Here is a 6,000-nt window from a genome sequence, read left to right on the forward strand (position 1 = left end):
CGTTGTTATTCCATCGTGTATTGACGGTCATTTTCTTCATGGTCATTTAATGAAAGTAATAAGATAGCAGCACCTAATAACCGAAATTCAAGAGCTTGTTAACAACTGCTCTGAGAAGCTTTGCGCAACAGTTTGTTTTTTATGTTTTTCGTTGTAGTGCCTTTTTACCAAACCATATTTTGTAATTAGTGTGCTGTTACCTATTTCTGTCATTTGTGACGTCTTGCTGCTACAACCCAATCATTTTTATGAGTTATCTTTTCCACCTATTTAACCTATTTCATAGCCTCTCACTGATAAAACCTGCCAACATACCGAGAGGGTGGTAAAAACAAATCCTAAATAAATAATGTGTTGCACAAGAACACTTCAATTATAGATCTTACGCACAATTATTTAGTGGAATTAAACTCAATAGCCCGCACATAAGGCGTGAGAGTGAGGTGAATTTGCTTATAATTTAGTAGTCTCGAGAATTCGACATATAAACAATCTTTAACCATCCACCCCCCCCCCCTGCCCTTTCCTTGATTGCTGGATGTTCGATGACATCAAACCCTGACCCCAAATTAGGAAGTGCCGATCACAGGAGTCGCTTGGAACACTTAAGAGAGGTAAGCTTAGCCCCTGGACACCAAGTAGTCGTAAAGGGGATAAGAGTGTCACCAAGGTGAATCCCTGGGATTCGGCAAGACGCTGCAGCCTCATGCCATAAAATCCTTTTCTGATACAATAATTCCTTTCTCGAAGCATGGACTTGCGAAAGAAGGTCTGATAAATAAATTGCTTTGTCGCAAACGGCTAAGACCTATTGTCATTAGGTCTTCCTTCTAGTGGTGTTAGATGAAATCACTGATTTAACGAAGGCTTATTACTTCCGAGAAAAGGTGCTTCCTGGGACGTTATTTAGTTAGCCCTTAATACAATTCTGAATGCAGCCTTCATGTAAGCCAAGTGGTACCAACTCGTATTAAATGCAAGGAATCTGAAAATATATTGGTTTAGGATAGGTGAAGGTGGCAGTATTTATTACTATAGCTGAGCGCAAAGCTACGACCTCTTCGCCTCCACTAACCTTCGCTCTATGCATGCTCGGTCCAAGTATTAGTGTGGTAGAGGCGCTCAATCCAGCATGCGTGCTCATATTTGATTGATTTGATTGATTTGTGAGGTTTAACGTCCCAAAGCTGCCAAATGAATATTAGAAATTACGGGCTCCGGAAATTACGACCACCTGGGGTTCTTTAACGTGCACCCAAATCTGAGCACACAGGCCTACAACATTTCCGCCTCCTCCTGAAATGCAGCCGCCGCAGCCGGGATTCAATCCCGCGACCTGTGGGTCAGCAGCCGAGTATACTTAGCCACTATAGGCCACCACGGTGGGGCGTGCTCAGATTTGCACCGGCGTTGACTGACAAACCATGATTTTGTGACGGATTGGTTTGACTGTTTGTGTAGGCTCCCCCATCTTTCTTTCCCTTTTTCTGTTTTTCAACTTTCAATCTCACCATTCTCTTTCCGCAGGGTTGAAAAACACACCAGTTTCTGTATGCGGGGTAACAACCTCGCCTTTCCTCTTTTTTCTCCTCTACCTTTTTTATTTGTGAACTTAGTGCATTATGCATTTAGTAAGAGACGGAGACAGAACAACATGAAATAAAAAAAGCAGAGACGTTAACCTGATATTTACCTAGATCATTTTCATTCTAACGAGCGTTAGTGTGAGTGACCATTCTGGAAAAAAATGCACCGTGTAATATCACTTGTAATTATATGTAGATTCGAAGAGAAGGTAGTCAGGAGAGTTTGTATGGTTGTATGAGAGTATTTATTTGATATGCGCAAAACGTCCAAAAAACACAAGATAAGAAAACCAAACAAAACGAGTGAAATGAAATTGTGCAAAGATGAGAAAAGAACTCCGGTAAAGCGTGGGAATTCAAAACACGTGTAGGTTCCTCCCAACCACCGCATCAAGCGAAACCATAAGTATGTGCGAGTATTCTTCGCGTTGAAAACTGCAATACTACTTTCTCGTTTCTTCAATTACATTTTCTTTATAAAGATGGTACTATAATATGCTTCACAATATGAATTATTACTCCTGACGGCCGTACACTCCAATATAATATTGCTATAACAGTTATTATTATTGTAAGTGTTATACAAGATTTTGTTTCTTGAAGCTTTGATGAAAAAAACCTATAGACGACGCAAAAATAAAATAAATGTTGTTTAACTTCTTGATATAACAACAAAAGTTTGAAGACATTTTATAAGGTATGTGGCTGTAATATATGTGGCAACAGAGCACTGTTGACTCTAGGGTGATACATTATCCAGCCTCTTTGAATTCCGAGTACTCGGAGAACACAACAAGCAGAAAAACGCCACCATACTTTTCGTTACATTACAGAAATTCACCGTTTGGTGGCTTACGGATTCCAAGAAGGCAACGTATCTGTGTTATTGCCAAGACGCTGGCGTTTATGCCGTAGACACCATAGGATCTGTATCATTGTCTGAAACCGTGGTATTCAGGATTGCCTTCCATGATATGATGCGACGAGAGGAAGAAAGCTTTAAGCGTCTCCCTCTCGACCGAAAAAAAAATCTCTAATAACAAATAGGCAACATAAAGATTGGACCAAGAGATGAGCGAAAAAGACTTTCATCCAACAAAACTTCCGTTCTAGATACTGATCCTTCTTACGTTGCTTCATTTAGATCAATACAACCTATGTCAATGGCCTACGGCAGGAGCTCTTTTCTTCAGTCAATGATTTCTCGCTTTCAACACTATTTCCTGTCCTTAGTGTATGTCGGTGAGTACGAGCATTATCATACGGCTATGATCCCGTATCGTTCTCCGATGGCCTCCGCTGAAATCGAAATAGTCTGGCTTGCCTCGAGTGGGGATGTGTTACACCTGTGGATGTGACCGGTCGGCTGTGGAGCTTCCGTAACATCACAAAATGAGCGAGCGTTGGAGCCAACGAATTCCCTGCGGGGTGGACAACACCATCGTTGCAAACACTTGAAAGCCCCTCAAGCTTTGTTTGCTAAAAAAGGGCAAAGTAAGATAAAAAAGACATAATCATAGCAGATCCCCTTCGCGACCACGCAACAAAGCCCTTGCGAAGTCACCTTGGCGATCATGCCCTTGCTGATGCGATACAATAGCTGCAGGCATAATGGCTGCTATTCAGCATCCTCTGTGGTCGTCGTGAAACGACGCAGTCGTTTATGTCTGAATAGAAGTCGAGAGCATGCACGCGTTTGATAACGCGTGCTCCATCACCGCAACCATTCCAGATCAGTGAGCTGGTATCGCTCGTCTCTTCACAACGACGCTGCACTTTCTGAGTCTACAACACAGCGTTATTGTGTTTTCCCTCTTGAGCACTTTGGTGCATCCTGGGCCACGGCTTCGCATCTCGGTCACGACTTTTGTGTCAATTCTCCCAACAAAAACTTCATTCTCGAAAAGAGACCATTGAAACAAATTACGAGAAGCTGCACTGCAGCTTTGCGCCTAATGTTTTCATATGGCTTTTGGATACCTAACAGACAGTGATGCCATAAGAAGTGTATGGGATTTTATTCGAAGTTATAGCAATGTAAATGTGAAATGAAGAAGAGTGTTCTACATTAGGCTCAATAGTAATAGGCGGTACTTGCAGATGACCTACGTTTAGGTATGCATATATATCTTAAAAAGTAGACGTGGGAATAACTGCCACCATCACTCTGTGGTAGGGCATCGGACCCTTTGTTAGAAGGTCGCAGGCTTAGATCCTTCCAGCGCAAAGTTATTTTCATCGTCCACTTTTCTGTCTACAAATTTTAAATCAAATTACTTGTTATAAGTAATTTTTATTGTAAACTTGAAGAAAGAAAAGCATGATTGTCTGTTAGTTCTGAAGAATATTGTTTAAAAGCACTGAAATTTGGGCGAGTTTATAGTTGAACATATTAGTATTTAGAGTGCGTAAGCGCCCTGCTGTGGTAGTCTAGTGCCTAAGGTACTCGGCTGCTAAGTCGCAGACGGTGGGATCAAATCCCGGCTGCAGCGGCTACATTTTCGATGTAGGCGAAAACGCTGTAGGCCCTTGTGCTCAAATTTCGGTGCACGTTAAGAAAAACACAGGTGGTCAAAATTTCTGGAGCCCTTCACTAGGGTGTCTCTCATAATCATATGATGGTTTTGGAACGTTACTCCCCACAAATCAATCAGAGCACGTAAGTAGACATGAAACGAACGACAGAGTTATACAGAGGGGCACTCACGTCAAACTAAAGTTTATTCATAAAAAAAGGCCAGGTTGTATCCTACACCGAACATGAAAATGCAGGCGTGAAACTACAATTAAAAAAAAACTTGAGGACAGCTATCACCTCAGAGTTTTAAAAAACGCAAAAATCACTCCGTGTCTCCTACGCATGAAGACATCGTACAAAAAATCAAACAAGTGAGGTGAAAAACCAGAACTGTCATGGCAAGCGAGCAAGTGGCTATCGCTGCCCTGCTTTCAGCGTCGTAAACTAATCTAGGTAAGCAACTTAACTGTTTTGGAGGGTAATAGATGGCTGGCTCTGATAGCTAGCTTTGTCTTTCGTTTTCTTTCTGTTTATGCGCTCTGAATACCACTATGGATATTGTGTCTAACAAAAAGCAAGCCCCTAAATTTGCACTCTTTTATAATGTTTTACACTTTTCTTTATAGCGTTAAGCGTTCAATGCACATCTCCACCACCATGCCCTCATAGTCCACGTGATCATCACCTTTCATCGCAACTGCTTGGAGGCAAGGGGAGGTTGTGAATGCATTGCTCTTGTTGTCTTCGTTGAAGTGAGCCATACGCGACGTGCGGAACGGGTGCACGGGTCGTGAGCTCGGTGACTGGCTATTGTTCGTTGAGCAAATTGCACAACTCTCAACTGAGCGAGTATTCATGAGCCGCTGTAGTGATGCACTACACTTCACACGGACAGAATAAGTGAACGGCTAGAATGAAAAGAAGGAACCGATTCTAAAAACATCATTACCGTTTGATTAACAGAAAAAAAGGAAGTGCTAATTTTATTGCATGCTTTGAATGAGTCCTCGTGCGAATGGGTATGTGTCACGCGGATGACTCGCCTTTTATCGAGTACATTCATTTGAAAAGCTTTCTTAGCGAGTGCTTGAAAGACAGTGTTTCTGGTACGCTAGCTTTACGTGCATAATTGACAGTAATTAGGGGAGTATTGTAGCAGCACCGAAATTTGAGTGTACGATGAGATTCACTCATCTTTCTCAGCCTCGGAAGACGCATCAAAAGATTTATTCGGAAGAAGTGTGACGATAAAAAACTTTTGCAAATACTTTGCAACAACGACGAAGTAAGTGCTTCGTGAAATTGAAGAAAACTGGGCCGAAATTCGAAAATATGACACGTATATTTGATATTGGCATTTGATTATTCTAATAGTGTTAATGCAATATACAATTTAACGTGACTCAAGCACAGCTTGTAACGCGAGTTCAAATAAGTTTCAAATGTGCAAACGATGAAAAAGAAACTAAATTTTGAAAGCTGACAAATTGGCTTGAAAACGCAATAGAATAAATATAGCTGCATAGCACTAACATAAACCGAGAGAGAAAGAGAGGGAAGAGTAAGGCCATGAGGTTAACTAGATATTGGCATCCAGTTTTCTACCCAGCACAGGGGGTGGGGAAACAGGGGAAAGAAAGGGGTGTAAAGAAAAAGAGAGAGAAAAAGAAGAGAAAACGCACGTGCACTCAGGAGAAGACAAAAATACACATACAAACAGGAAGGGCGCTGTGGCTTCAGCCGTTCAGAAAGTTTGGTCAATCGCGAAAAGCAACGTAGTGCATGTAAGGTCTTCTTCTATGACATTGCATTCTGGTTATATTGTAAAACTCTTTTCTCCTCTAGAGGTTGGCTATTTCATTTGCTGAGCTCATTGCGAAGGCATAATCGCTGTCC

The sequence above is a fragment of the Rhipicephalus microplus genome, chromosome 4 (assembly GCF_043290135.1).
Source record: "Rhipicephalus microplus isolate Deutch F79 chromosome 4, USDA_Rmic, whole genome shotgun sequence".
Lineage (NCBI taxonomy): Eukaryota > Metazoa > Arthropoda > Arachnida > Ixodida > Ixodidae > Rhipicephalus > Rhipicephalus microplus.